The sequence below is a fragment of the Cherax quadricarinatus genome, unplaced genomic scaffold (assembly GCF_038502225.1).
Source record: "Cherax quadricarinatus isolate ZL_2023a unplaced genomic scaffold, ASM3850222v1 Contig231, whole genome shotgun sequence".
In the NCBI taxonomy this organism is placed as follows: Eukaryota; Metazoa; Arthropoda; class Malacostraca; order Decapoda; family Parastacidae; genus Cherax; species Cherax quadricarinatus.
The window spans coordinates 232,501-248,411 of record NW_027195257.1 but is presented as its reverse complement, the minus strand read 5'-3'; the positions used below and the strand labels follow the sequence as shown (position 1 = coordinate 248,411).

Genomic DNA, 15,911 nt, shown 5'->3' with positions numbered 1-15,911 from the left:
TCTGAGGGAGACAGTGATACCTCTGGTGTGTGTACGTAACCCCCACGGCTAAAATTTCAACATGTGCGCTATATATAGGATGGTCAAAAGTGTGCCAGTGATCTCTAATGGGTGAAAACTAGGGATTTAGACAATGACTGGAGTGTTCTGAATAAATGACTTGGTGCTCTGCAATTCTCACCTACAATTGCCGTTTCGACCAGCTAACGTAAGTCGCATTGCAAGGAAGGAGGCAGTGTTTCGTTTGTCAGGAAACATAGCAACCGATTCTCGCTCGTTGCAGTTAGCGGCCCACTGGCCCACTTAGCCATCACAACCTGGTTAATCTGACACTCGGCCTGAGACAATACTCTAGTTTCCTCCCGATAACTTCTACATTTGTTCGGGCACTAGTTCTGATATCAGATGGAAACTGTGGCTACGGCAGGCTGTCTTTTGATGCCTCAAAAACTCTAATTTATGATGAAACAGAATATACTTTGAAAATATATGGAAAGCCAGAGTGACAAGAATGAAAATAGTTTTTCTTACAATATCAGAAGGATCAGAGATAGAAAGTGAGTTGTTTGTAAACTGTGGCACTAAGAACATTATCACTTACCTCAATATTCATTCCAAATATTCCCTCATATATTTCTCCTTTGTGTTATTTTGCAAACGTTTATATTTTCAAATGTTTATGAAAATCCTCGATACCAATAATTCTCGAAGAATAATAATTACATTTATCAATCAGGGAAAGAATTTCAGACGCTTCACGCCCATGAAAGTGTTGCTACTACTGTATTCTCATTCTTTTCCCTTTTTCTGCCTCCACGGATAACGTTCTTTGTCTCCAAAGTTTAGATGTCATGTCTGAGGGTAATGCATATATATATATATATATATATATATATATATATATATATATATATATATATATATATATATATATATATATATATATATATATATATATATATATATATATGTATGTATATATATATAAGAATCATTCACGTGTGCAACACCTGGCTATCTCTCGACAACAAAAATACACAGCAAGCAGTGCACCTGTGCCTTATTCATCACCTTTTCGTATTATTCACCATCAATAATATGATACTTTATATGCATTCTTAGGCCATAGATTGACACCAAGCAACAATTATCATTAAGGAGCCTGGTAAAACAAGGTTCTTGGATTACTGATATTTACAAGAAAGGTTTGTAAATAAATGGATCAGAGAACCGAAAGGTTGATCAATTAGATACATATAAAAACGTTTTGCCACACAGTGACTTCATTAATCCTATACAAATAAGAGTGGTGAAGATCAGAAGGAGTTCGAAGTAATCAGTCCCTCAGTCTGGAGTCGATGTAATCAAGAAGGGTTAAACTAGTATGGGTCATACTACGCAAGAAGTGGTGGAGGCTCGATCCTCAGTATGATAATAACCAGACAGACACTTCGTCATTCGGTATGTACTTGTTGTCTTTCCATTTATGTTCGTAGAAGATAACAATGATCAATGGTTATATAACATAATGATCAATGGTTATATAACATAAAGATCTATGGTTGTAGAACATAACAAAGTAGTGATTCTCAGGTAAGATATATGGACTGTGCTTTTTGTAACAGAGACAGAAAGGTCAGACAGAGAGTGTGCCTTCCTGGAGCTGGTGTTGATGACATAGTCAGCAGGTTGGATAATATTATATCAGGTAATGGAAAGAAGCCCATTATCTGTCTTAGTGCTGGGGGTAATGACACTGGGAAGGGCAGGAGACAGGAGCTGCTGGATAAGTACAGGTCAGCCATAGAAGTAGTTAGGTCTAACGGAGGGATCCCAGTCATATGTAGCATCTTGCCTAGAATGGAAGTGGGCAATGAACGGATGTCTAGAGCAATTGGTATAAATTACTGGCTAGACAGGTATGGCAAGGAACTTGCAGTCCCATTCATTGATAACTGGGACCTATTCTTTGGCTAACGTGATATGTATGCAAGGGATGGGGTTCATCTCTCTGGGGAAGGAGTGGTTGCATTAGCCAATTAGATAGAGAGGGTAATTGATGACTTGTCTAGGAATTTAAACTGATACATTATAGAGGTATGAGTGTTTGTGGGAAACAACCAGGCTGCAGTATTAGGGTTAATAACAGCAGTTATTACCGGGATACCTCAGGGATATGTTTAAAAGACAATATTCACGATAAAGTTGCTAGTAATGGCAAATCAATTGATCAACAAACAAAGAGAGATAGTAGAGGGCAACGAGTGACTAGCTCCCTTAAGGTTTACTATACAAATAGTAGGAGTTTAAGAAATGATGGATGAGCTAAGATTACTTGCAAGTGTAGGTAATATAGATATTATTGGTATAACAGAAACCTAGTTCAACCTGAAAGATAGAGAAATGCCTTCTGAATGCAACATACAGGGTTATAAACTATTCCACACTGATAGGGTCAACAGGAAGGGTGGTGGAGTGGCGAAATACGTAAGAGAAAATTTAAATTGTTGTCTTAGACATGATATAAGATTAGAAACATCGAACACAGAATCTGTTTGGCTAGTTTCTCGAGGGTCTTGACAAATTAATTTTGGGTGTGATTTATAGGCCTCCAAACCTTGATAGGGACTGCAGCAAGCTGTTATGGGACGAAATTCATAAGGCATCTAGATATGAAAATGCTGTGATAATGGGAGATTTTAACTTTAGACAAATTGATTGGAACAATATGACAGGAAATCTTGAGTCTAGTGACTTTCTTGACACGGTTCAGGATTGCTTTTTAGAACAGGTTGTCACAGAGCCATCTAGAGGAAACAATCTACTTGACTTGGTTCTTGCCAACAAAGAATCACTAATTAATAATCTTGAAGTTAATGATGAGCTTGAGGAAAGTGATCACAAATCACTTAGTTTCAATATATCATGGAATTACCCAGAAACTGCAGTCAAATCTTTGTCCCAGATTTTCGCTTGGCCGACTTCATGGGATTGAAAAAATTACCTGGGTGGGCTAAATTGGAATGTCCTGACTATGGGTCAGGTAGGTGATCTTGGTTGCCAATATGACGTTTTGCAGAGCATAGTTCTAGCTGCCCAGACAACTTTTTTTCCGAGTAGGGAAATTAGATCTAACAAAAATGATCCCAAATGGATGAACAATAGGTTAAAACATCTCATTGGTCAAAAGAGAGACATATATAGGCGTATCAAAGTGAGGATGGGCAGTTAAGGAATCAATATATTAAATTAAAGAGAGAAATAAAGAAAGGAATAAGAAAAGCAAAAAGGGATTATGAGGCTAAGGTCGCAAGAGATTCAAAGACTATCCCAAAAGGGTTCTTTCAGGTATACAGAAGTAAGATTAGGGACAAGATAAGCCCACTTAAGAGTAACTCTGGTCAGATCACTGACAGTGATAAGGATATGTGTGAAATTCTCAATACCTACTTCCTCTCAGTTTTCAACCAGGAAAATACTATCGATATTCCTGAAATAATAGATTATGTTGAACAGGATGATAATAACTATGCACGATTGCGGTAACTAGTGACATGGTCCTCAGACAAATAGAGAAACTAAAACCTAACAAATCCCCAGGCCCTGATGAACTGTTTGCAAGGGTGTTAAAGGAATGTAAAGAGGAACTTAGCATACCTTTGGCTAATCTTTTTAACATATCACTACAAACTGGCATAGTGCCTGATAAGTGGAAAATGGCAAATGTAATACCTGTTTACAAGGCAGGTGACAGGTCCTTGGCTTCGAACTATAGACCAATAAGCCTTACCTCCATAGTGGGAAAATTTATGGAATCAATTCGTATCCATCTTGACAGGCACAGATTGATTAATGAATCTCAACACGGTTTTACAAAGGGGCGTTCCTGTCTTACGAATTTACTAACTTTTTTCACTAAAGTGTTTGAGGAGGTAGTTCATGGTAATGAATATGATATTGTGTATATGGACTTCAGTAAGGCTTTCGATAGACTTCCATATCAGAGGCTGCTGAGGAAACCTACGGCACACGGAATAGGAGATTTTTTTTTTCCTGGGTAAAGGCATGGCTCACAAATAGGCAGCAGAGAGTTTGCATAAATGGGGAGAAATCAGAATGGGGGCACGTCACAAGCGGTGCTCCACAGGGGTCAGTGTTGGGCCCGTTGTTGTTCACAATTTACATAAACGACATAGATGAGGGAATAAATAGCGACAGAAGCAAATTTGCTGATGACACCAAAATAAGCCGTCCAATTCATTCTATTGAGGACACTAGAGCACTCCAGGATGATTTGAATAGACTGATGCAATGGTCGGAGAAGTGGCAGATGCAGTTTGAAACAGACAAATGTAAAGTTCTAAATGTTGGACAGGAAAAAAACCATGCCACATATAAACTAAATAATATAGATCTTAATACTACTGCTTGCGGAAAGGATTTAGGAGTTCTGGTTAGCAGTAATCTAAAACCAGGACAACAGTGCATTAGTGTTCGCAATAAAGCTAACAGAATACTTGGCTTCATATCTAGAAGTATAAATAATAGAAGTCCTCAGGTTGTTCTTCAACTCTATATATACTTGGTAAGGCCTCATTTAGACTATGCTGCTCAGTTCTGGTCACCGTATTACAGAATGAATATAAATGCTCTGGAAAACGTACAAAGGAGGATGACAAAGATGATCCCATGTATCAGAAATCTTCCCTATGAGGATAGACTGAGGGGCCTGAATCTACACTCTCTGGAAAGGCGTAGAATTAGGGGGGATATGATCGAGGTGTATAAATGGAAAACAGGAATAAATACAGGGATGTAAATAGTGTGCTGAAAATTTCCAGCCAAGACAGGACTCGCAGCAATGGTTTCAAGTTGGAAAAATTCAGATTGAGGAAGGATATAGGAAAGCTCTGGTTTGGTAATAGAGTTGTGGATGAGTTGAACAAACTCTCGAGTACCGTTATTGAGGCTAAAACGTTGTGTAGTTTTAAAAATAGATTAGATAAATACATGAGTGGGTGTGGGTGGGTGTGAGTTGGACCTAACTAGCTTGTGCTACTAGGTCTGGTGCCGTGCTCCTTCCTTGAGTGGAGGTGACCAGACTAGGTGGGTCATTGGGCTACTCCGAGGAGGGGACATGGACCTGCTCCGCATGGGTCAGTAGGCCTGCTGCAGTGTTCCTTCTTATGTTCTATGGTTATAGAACATAACAAAGCTCTATGGGTATAGAACATAACAAAGCTCTATGGTTATAGAACATAAAGATCTATGGTTATAGAACATAAAGCTCTATGGTTATAGAACATAAAGCTCTATGGTTATAGAACATAAAGCTCTATGGTTATAGAACATAAAGCTCTATGGTTATAGAACATAAAGCTCTATGGTTATAGAACATAACAAAGCTCTGTGGTTATAGAACATAACAAAGCTCTGTGGTTATAGAACATAACAAAGCTCTGTGGTTATAGAACATAACAAAGCTCTGTGGTTATAGAACATAACAAAGCTCTGTGGTTGTAGAACATAACAAAGCTCTGTGGTTGTAGAACATAACAAAGCTCTGTGGTTATAGAACATAACAAAGCTCTGTGGTTGTAGAACATAACAAAGCTCTGTGGTTGTAGAACATAACAAAGCATTATTTTATATTATGATGTTCTATCCCAACTTATTCTTAAATCACAGGAGGGATTTTAAGAATGTGGAGAGGGAAAGAATAGGGCAGGACTGAACAGTAAAAATGATTATGGATAGACACGATGAGAGAGAGAGAGAGAGAGAGAGAGAGAGAGAGAGAGAGAGAGAGAGAGAGAGAGAGAGAGAGAGAGAGAGAGAGAGAGAGAGAGAGAGAGAGAGAGAGAGAGACAGAGAGAGAGAGAGAGAGAAAGAGAGACAGGGAGAGAGGTGTAAGAAAGGGTAAGTGGTCTGACTACTTTGGGTGAGTTTTTGTCTTATAATAACGAGTGCCATCACTTGTCTTACAAAGAAATGTTAGTTAACATTTTTATATGTACGAGATCCAGCCACATTACAATGAAGACTCTTCCCTTATTTTCCTTCAGTTTACAATATCCTGACGAAGCTTATAGAGTGAAATATTCATTGTCAAATGTGTTTTCTATCCTACGTGATGTTATATTTATAAAAGTTGTTAAAGGATCACAGAGGAAATCGACGTCAATGCACAAATGATAAACGTCATTTAAGTAACTTGGAGGTCGTAACACTGGCAGTTATGTAGGTAACGTCATTTAAGTAACTTGGAGGTCGTAACACTGGCAGTTATGTAGGTAACGTCATTTAAGTAACTTGGAGGTCGTAACACTGGCAGTTATGTAGGTAACGTCATTTAAGTAACTTGGAGGACGTAACACTGACAGTTATGTAGGTAACGTCATTTAAGTAACTTGGAGGACGTAACACTGACAGTTATGTAGGTAACATCATTTAAGTAACTTGGAGGACGTAACACTGACAGTTATGTAGGTAACGTCATTTAAGTAACTTGGAGGACGTAACACTGACAGTTATGTAGGTAACGTCATTTAAGTAACTTGGAGGACGTAACACTGACAGTTATGTAGGTAACGTCATTTAAGTAACTTGGGGGTCGTAACACTGACAGTTATGTAGGTAACGTCATTTAAGTAACTTGGAGGACGTAACACTGACAGTTATGTAGGTAACGTCATTTAAGTAACTTGGAGGACGTAACACTGACAGTTATGTAGGTAACGTCATTTAAGTAACTTGGGGGTCGTAACACTGACAGTTATGTAGGTAACGTCATTTAAGTAACTTGGAGGACGTAACACTGGCAGTTATGTAGGTAACGTCATTTAAGTAACTTGGAGGTCGTAACACTGACAGTTATGTAGGTAACGTCATTTAAGTAACTTGGAGGTCGTAACACTGACAGTTATGTAGGTAACGTCATTTAAGTAACTTGGAGGACGTAACACTAACAGTTATGTAGGTAACGTCATTTAAGTAACTTTGAGGTCGTAACACTGACAGTTATGTAGGTAACGTCATTTAAGTAACTTGGAGGTCGTAACACTGACAGTTATGTAGGTAACGTCATTTAAGTAACTTGGAGGACGTAACACTAACAGTTATGTAGGTAACGTCATTTAAGTAACTTTGAGGTCGTAACACTGACAGTTATGTAGGTAACACACTAACAGTTATGTAGGTAACGTCATTTAAGTAACTTTGAGGTCGTAACACTGACAGTTATGTAGGTAACACACAGGAATGAAGAACAAAGCTTTTTATATTTGGATTGTTCATATGAGGGTTTGTTGTACACGCTTGTGCTGTCCATTTCACATAAATACAATAAACGATGTTGATAAGCTATAAAAAAAAAGTCAGCATCAAACAAAACAGAAAACTTTCACTTAAAAGTAATAACCATTTTGACAAATCTGAGCTAAAGCTCATTTTGTAGAACCTAATTAACTCATCCACTGTAAACAGGAATTAGACGACGCTTTGGTCAGTCTAGGATGATTTTCAAGTCACGAGTGATGATGGTTCTTGACAGTTCGAAACGCCATTTAATTTCTATTTCCGATCTGTGGATTAGTTGTAAACTGTTGGTTCCCTGGCACTGTGACTTTCACTCTTCAGACAACAAAAGTCTTGTGTTGGTGACGTGACATTATTGTGTGTAAGTGTGTGTGACAGCTAGCTGGTGTAAAGTTGTGCTTACACTTATATAAAAACATAACTCCACTCACCTGTAAAGGAATAGGATAGACTTGGTATTTCTTCATGAAATACGTGACTGTAATAGTATGTTACGGGGCTTCAATTTCCCCAGCGGTCATATATTGGGAAGATTTCATTTTCCTATATTTCGTCATCTGACGTCTCTCTTTTATCTGTTCTGAATGGGCTGATTATTATTATAATAATGGGGAGCGCTAAACCCGTAGGATTATACAGCGCAAGTGGGGGGAATGGGAGGCATTCAGGCTCAATTCAGGGAACTGGAGCACAGATCCAATTCCCTAGATCAAGAGCCCCTCACCAGCGTCAAGGAACCTCCCTTGAGGGGCTGAATGGGCTGAGAGGTTAATTCTTTTAATGCTGCAAGTATACTTTGCATAACAAGGGTTGTAGTGTAGTTTATACATGTCAGTTAATCCTATGTCAACTGTGTACTGCGCTATACTTCACAGAAATAATGTTGTTTATTTTGCACCGGAATATTCCTTTATTCTGTTTGTCTAAGGTTTCACGCAATGTTCTGTATTTCATTACTGGTATTTAACTTCATTCTCAAAGTCCTCAGTTCGTGGCCTTGTCAGCCATAGTCTAGTTGAAGAATGCCTGAAGACGATTTCGGCTGATAACCGCCTCTGCGGACCGGTCCCAGACCAGAGCTCCAGCTTGATAGCCTGATCAATCAGGCTGTTAGTGATATGTTCACGGACGCCAACGTATGCACCACAGTCCGATGTGAAGAATTTATGATTTTTTTTTTTCATGGAAACAGCTAGAGGTTTATCTGTGAAAGGAGTATTGAAATCTCTTGATCCCTTCAAACATACTGAGATATCACTAAGTGTACTCACAACACCTCTATATTTCACCAGGGGTATTTTGCATTGTCTGTCGAGAGAGACGGGAATGGCTTATTTGTGTACATAAAGATGTATTATCCTGGACCTAATCTTCCACTGAGAACCTTATCTACCCACAGAGGTGTTGGTTCCACCGAGAAAGTAGCACAAATCTTCTGGTCACCTACTATGCCTTAAGGAAAGTCAGCTTTTTTTCTTCAGTGAATAACCTGACGTGGCAGAGGCATCATTGTGTAGCTATTAGACCATATTTATTTTTTTCCAGGATGTTATTATTTTTTCATCTTGCTTCTCTTCGGGGAATAGTTCAACAACTGACATTTTATCCTGATTTCGGTATAATTATATAATCTTGCTCTAGTATTGATGTCTGTATAATGCGTATTTCAATGAGTACTAAAGTATGATGAAATAAGTACAGGCGTGTACTTAGAGGAAAACGCTAAATTACGAAGAGAATGGGTAGGAGGAAAGAGAAGGGAGCAAAGGGTAACTTACTTTCGAATTCCCTTGGAGTGTGTCAAGCGAACCCGTCCTACTTTCTAACCTGCCGCTGATGCTCCTGTACCTCACACCAGCCGTGGTGGCAGCCTCAACTACGTTATTTCCCTCTCACTGTTCATTACTCCTGCCTCGCCAACCGCCTTTACACGCAACTTCGCTGACCTGTTCTACATGTACCCTAGTTGACCTGCTCTAAATGTACCTCAGTGATTTGTTTCACAACACATTGGCCTCGCCCTCGCAGATCACCACAACCGTGAACCAGGTGTGTGCTACCATGAAGCCGGGAACCTCACTCCGTTGAAAGTGTTCGGCAACAACAGGCCCCGACCCGTGTGTGAGGCCACTGACACCAAACCTCGTCCAGACAACTTCGAGATAGTATTTTCAATATCCACGTGTGTTCGCGACGTCACATCCATGCTGCTGATATTGTGAGGCGGACAGGAGACATACATACATATAAGTCTTACACTGCGCAAATCTGGTGTTGCAGATTTTGATCGTCTAGAAATCAATTGAAATATAGGTACAGTTCTACACCTCAAAAAAAAAAAATCTGTCTCATGATACACGTTAATTTAAGACGAGTGAGAAGCTGATTTATCTTTCAGTAGTGATAACAATTCTATATCTCTTGACAGAAAGAAGAAATATCAGAGGGAGAAGTTTGACCTACGCTAAGTGAAAACACTGAGCGAATCATAAACAGTAAACAAAAGTGGTAATAGTCGATGAAGTGAAAACATCTTTGAGTGAAAAATTAACTGGACGATATATGAGTGAGATATTGTTCATGGACGACTTTAGGCAAAGTGACTGAAACCACACTGGTGATATATCGTATGTAACTCTAAACCCATACTTATGTAACAAAGTGTTTAAGCCTAAACTTATGAAAAAAGTGTTTGAATTCACCCGTGTGAGAAAGTGAACGCACACTTGTGCTTCAGCTCAGACTAATGAGATACTTAACTGTAACTCACACTGTTGAAATACTGTGTAATTGTTGGACCTCTGTGTTAAAGAATATACCTTGGAATATCCTGCCTGAAAACACACTCCTGTAAAAGTCATATGGCATGCAGTTTAAATATAATCATATTCCATCTCACGGTGATTTATACAGCTTGAGTGAATCTCATTAGAGCAATTACGCGACCACCAGGTAAGTTCCGTGTTGTGCACTGCCAACACTTTATATATAATGTTTCTTTCAGTGATAATTTAGTGAGAAGAATTTACTGGTGGTGGGGAAGCCAGGAGGAAGCTTTGTATTTGCCTATGAGTGTGCGTTTATTTGTGTGTTTTGCCTACCGTTATGAGTGTGCGTTTAGTTCTGTGCACTTGACTTTACGTGTGTACTTGACTTTCCGTGTACGTGTGTGTGCACTTAACTTTGCGTGTGTACTTGACTTTGAGTATGTATACTTGACTTTATGTTTGTGTACCTAATGCCTGTCGTAAATGATTCTGTGTTGTGATTTCTGAAAGCTAATCTTAGACTCGCTAGACGAGCATTCACTGCAGAGTTTGAGGTGTGCTTCAGGCAATATGTTCGGCACTGTGCTCACCCCACGCCTCTGTCCCCCAAGTCTACACTCAATTTCTACTTTTCTTCCAAATTTCCCAATATTCATAGTCTTGCATCTGCTGAGATTAAATCCCAGTAGCCACTTGTCTGACCAATCTCTAGGTTCATCCAGGTCCGGGTCCAGGTCCGGGTCCAGGTCCAAATGTAGCTTCTCCTTGTCCTCATGTTTTTTTTATTCTCTCCATTAATTTGTCAGTATCTTCAAACAGTGGTACATCTGACTATCTCTTATGTTATATCATTTCCAAATACGAGAAAAACAGCACAAGGTCCAATATTAATCCTTGGGGAACCACACTTATTACATTTGCCCATTCTCACACTTCTTCTCGAACAATCATTCTTTGTCTTCTTTCCATAATATACTTTTTCTTAGATTAAATTTGGTTTTCATTTGCTGTCCTCAAGATATCTGGCAATTGTCCCGTATCCACTGACTTACTCTAGAGTTGAGCTAGAGGTTTGGACACTACCCGTGCAACCTTTAGCATAACCCACGGCGACATTTCATCAAGTCACATTGTCTGCGATGTACCCAGCTCACGCAGACATTTCAACACCTCTTCCTCTGTTTTCTGTATGATGTCCAGTACCACATATTACACTGCTTACCTTCGATTCTCTGTTGTTGCCTCTGTCTCCACTGAGAACACTTTAAATTTTATGTTTAGACTCATACAGACTTTCTTGTTGTTTCTTGTGTGCTTTCCTTTCTTCTTCAATGTTATTACCTGCTCTTTTACAATCGTCTATCTTTCAAAATGACTGTTAAGTAGTTGTGGTTATGGTTTGGCTTTTGCTGCTATATCATTCTCAAATAATATTTCGGTTTCTCTTCTGATCCTTAGCTATTCATTTCTGGCTACCACTCGCTACTCTTTGTTGAAAATGGTATAAAATACTGATAAGTTCAAGATTAAGACACATATGCAACAATTGGGTTTCTTTATTGATGAAACACAGTAGGCTTCTTCAGTCAAATACAGAAGGTGCAGCAGTAATGAAATAAAGATGTAATCAGTCCATCAACCTTGGAGAAAAAGTATTTGAGATGGTCAGTCCCTCAGCCTAGAGAAGGGTTCAGCTCCATGGAGCTGAACTTCGTCATCCGTATTTCTGTATTTTATCATCTCCTGCAATGACTTTCATTCCATTTCTCCTTAACACTTTTGGTTCAGGAAAACATTCGTCGTGATGTTGTTTCCTACGTTCTAGTCTGGCTTTACTCTCTCTCATCTTTCCTTGCTTCTCTCAAACTTTAGATATAACAGGAAGCTGTAAATGATGACTGCCAAGTCACTGACTTCTAAGGCATCCCCGGGTTTAATCCTGTATGTCCGTCTTATTTGAGTTCAAGAACAAATCAGATTCTCTCTCTCTCTCTCTCTCTCTCTCTTTTTCATCATTTCCTTAATAAGAACATAAGAAAGAAGGAACACTGCAGCAGGCCTACTGGCCTATGCGAGACAGGTCCAATTCCCCTACCGGCTTAAGTCAATGCATTGACCTAGTAAGGTCAGACACGTCACTTAAGGAGTAGCAGTGCATCCGACCTATTATTACAAGCTAGTCAGGCCCAACTCACACCCACTCATGTATTTATCCAACCTATTTTTAAAACTACACATCGTCTTAGCGTCTATGACGGTACTCGGGAGTTTGTTCCACTCATCCACAATTCTATTACTAAACCAGTGCTTTCCTATACCCTTAATGAATCTGAATTTTTCCAATTTAAAGCGATTGCTGCCAGTCCTGTCTATGTTAGATATTTTTAACACGCTATTTACGTCCCCTTTATTATTTCCTGTTTTCCATTTATACTCCTCAATCATATCCTCCCTAATTCTACGCCTTTCTAGAGAGTGCAGATTCAGGGCCCTCAGTCTATCCTCATTGGGAAGATTTCTGATACATGGGATCATCTTTGTCATCCTCCTTTGTATGTTTTCCAGTGCATTTATATCCATTCTATAATACGGTGACCAAAACTGTGCAGCATAATCTAAATGAGGCTTAACCAAAGATATATAGAGTTGAAGAACAACCTAAGGACTTCTATTATTTATACTTTTTACTATGAAGCCAAAGATTCTGTTAGCTTTATTGCTAACACTAATGCACTGTTGTCCTGGTTTTAGATTACTGCTAACCAGAACTCTTAAATCCTTTTCGCAATCCGTAAGATCTACATTATTTAGTTTATATGTGGCATGGTTATTTTTCTGTCCAACATTTAGAACTTTGTATTTGTCTAAATTAAACTGCATCTGCCACTTCTCCGACCACTGCATCAGTCTATTCAAATCATTCTGGAGTGCTCTAATGTCCTCATTAGAATGAACTGGACTGCCTATTCTGATGTCACCAGCAAATTTGCTTCTGTCGCTATTTATTCCCTCATCTATGTCGTTTATGTAGATAGTGAACAACAAGGGGCCCAACACTGACCCCTGTGGAACACCGCTTGAGACGTGCCCCCATTCTGATTTCTCCCCATTTATGCAAAGTCTCTGCTGCTTATTTGTCAACCATGCCACTACCCAGGAAAAAAAATTCTTTTCCTATTCCGTGTGCCTGAAGTTTCCTCAATAGCCTCTGATGTGGAACTCTATCGAAAGCCTTACTGAAGTCCATACACACAGTATCATATTCAATACCATGATCTACCTCCTCAATTCCCTTAGTGAAGAAAGTTAGAAAATTCGTGAGACAGGAACGCCCCTTTGTAAAACCATGCTGAGATTCATTAATCAATTTATGCTTTTCAAGATGGCTACGAATTGCTTCGGCAATTAATGATTCCATAAATTTTTCCACTATGGAGGTAAGGTAAATTGGTATTATATTTGCCATTTTTCATTTATCAGGCACCATGTCAGTTTGTAGTGATATGTTAAAAAGATTAACCAAAGGTATGCTAAGTTCCTCTTTACAGTCCTTTAACACCCTTGCAAACAGTTCATCAGGACCTGAGGATTTGTTAGGTTTTAGTTTCTCTATTTGTCTGAGGACCATGTCACTAGTTACCGCAATCGTACATAGTTTCTTATCGTCCTGTTCTACATAATCTATTATTTCTGGAATTTCGCTAGTATTTTCCTGGGTGACAACTGAGAGGAAGTAGGTATTGAAACTTTCACACAAATTCTTATCACTGTCAGTGATATGACCTGAGTTACTTTTAAGTGGGCCTGTCTTGTCCCTAATCTTACTTCTGCATACCTGAAAGAACCCTTTTGGGTTAGTCTTCGAATCCCTTGCGACCTTAGCCTCATAATCCCTTTTTGCTCTTACTATTCCTTTTTTTTATTTCTCTCTTTAATTGAATATATTGATTTCTTAACTGCCCATCCCTCTTTTGATACGCCTATATATGTCTCTCTTTTGACCAATGAGATGTTTTAATCTATTGTTCATCCATTTGGGATCATTTTTGTTAGATCTAATTTCCCTACTCGGAACAAAAGTTGTCTGGGCAGCTAGAACTATGCTCTGAAAAACGTCATATTGGCAACCAAGATCACCTACCTGACCCATAGTCAGGACATCCCAATTAATCCCACCCAGGTAATTTTTTAGTCCCATGAAGTCGGCCAAGCGAAAGCCTGGGACAGAGATCTGATTGCAGTTATCTGGGTAATTCCATGATATATTGAAACTAAGTGATTTGTGATCACTTTCCCCAAGCTCATCATTAACCTCAAGATTATTAATTAGTGATTCTTTGTTGGCAAGAACCAAGTCAAGCAGATTATTTCCTCTAATTGGTTCTGTCACAAACTGTTTTAAAAAGCAATCCTGAACCATATCAAGAAAGTCACTAGACTCAAGATTTCCTGTCACATTGTTCCAATCAATTTGTCTAAAGTTAAAATCTCTCATTAATACAAGATTTTCATATCTAGATGCCTTATGAATTTCGTCCCATAACAGCTTACTGCACTCCCTATCAAGGTTTGGGGGCCTATAAATCACACCCAAAATTAGTTTGCCACGACTCTCGAGAAACTGTAGCCAAATAGATTCTGTGTTCGATGTTTCTAATCTTATATTATGTCTAAGACAACAATTTAATTTTTCTCTGACATACATCGCCACTCCACCACCCTTCCTGTTGACCCTATCATTGTAGAATAGTTTATAATTATTCCACATTAGGTCCAGCATGTGTCTGGTCCAGTATGTGTCTGGTCAAGCATGTGTCTGGTCCAGCATGTGTCTGGTCCTGCATGTGTCTGGTTCAGCATGTGTCTGACCCAACATGTGTCTGATCTTTCATGTGTCTGGTTCACCATGTGCCTGGTCCTGCATGTGTCTGGTCCACCATGCGTCTGGTCCACTACGCATCTAGTCCAGCATGTGTCTAGTCCAGCATGTGTCTGGTCCACCATGTGTCTGGTCCACCATGTGTTTGGTCCAGCATGTGTCTGGTCCTGCATGTGTCTAGTCGAGCATGCCTGGTCCTACATGAGTCTAGTCCAGCATGTGTCTGGTCCAGCAAGTGTCTGCTCCAGCATGTGTCTGGCCCAGCATGTGTCTGGTCCTGCAAGTGTTTCGTACTCCAAGTGTGTGGTGATCCATGTGATTGTAATAGATGGGTTTGAGAAAGGTGATGGAGGAGTAAAAGTTACATACAATTGTCCTGCTGCGTTGTCTAAAGTTAGATGGTCACGACGTTAGCTAGCCATAACCCACAAGCTTGGTGTCTACATCTTAACTGCCCCGTGTCCGTAGGTCGGTGCTGGGGTATGACCTCACCTGCGTCACTGTCACTCACCAATCTGTGACTCGAACTTGACTCTCATTTTCCTAGGCTGTGACACTAGGTAACGGACTTCTCCTCACATACCATTGACATGACATACCACTGATATGTCTGGGTAATGCTTGGTTCATCCAGTGGTCACTACTTACTTCATCCAGTGGTCACTACTTGCTTCATCCAGTGGTCACTACTTACTTCATCCAGTGGTCACTACTTGATTCATCCAGTGGTCACTACTTACTTCATCCAGTGGTCACTACTTACTTCATCCAGTGGTCACTACTTACTTCATCCAGTGGTCACTACTTACTTCATCCAGTGGTCACTACTCTCTTCATCCAGTGGTCACTACTCTCTTCATCCAGTGGTCACTACTTACTTCATCCAGTGGTCACTACTCTCTTCATCCAGTGGTCACTACTTACTTCATCCAGTGGTCACTACTTAC

At 39.5% G+C, this 15,911-nt stretch overlaps 1 protein-coding gene across 2 annotated transcripts in view; it reads left to right on the top strand.

Moving 5' to 3' along the window:
• Positions 1-9,157: 9,157 nt before the first annotated feature.
• LOC128692825 (lipase 3) overlaps positions 9,158-15,911 on the top strand; it is a 156,352-nt gene continuing 149,598 nt past the window's right edge. For both annotated transcript variants that reach the window (XM_053782161.2, XM_053782155.2), the window contains exon 1: positions 9,158-10,269. The gene's annotated coding sequence lies outside the window, so the exon portion shown is untranslated. The remainder of the gene's footprint in view (positions 10,270-15,911) is intronic.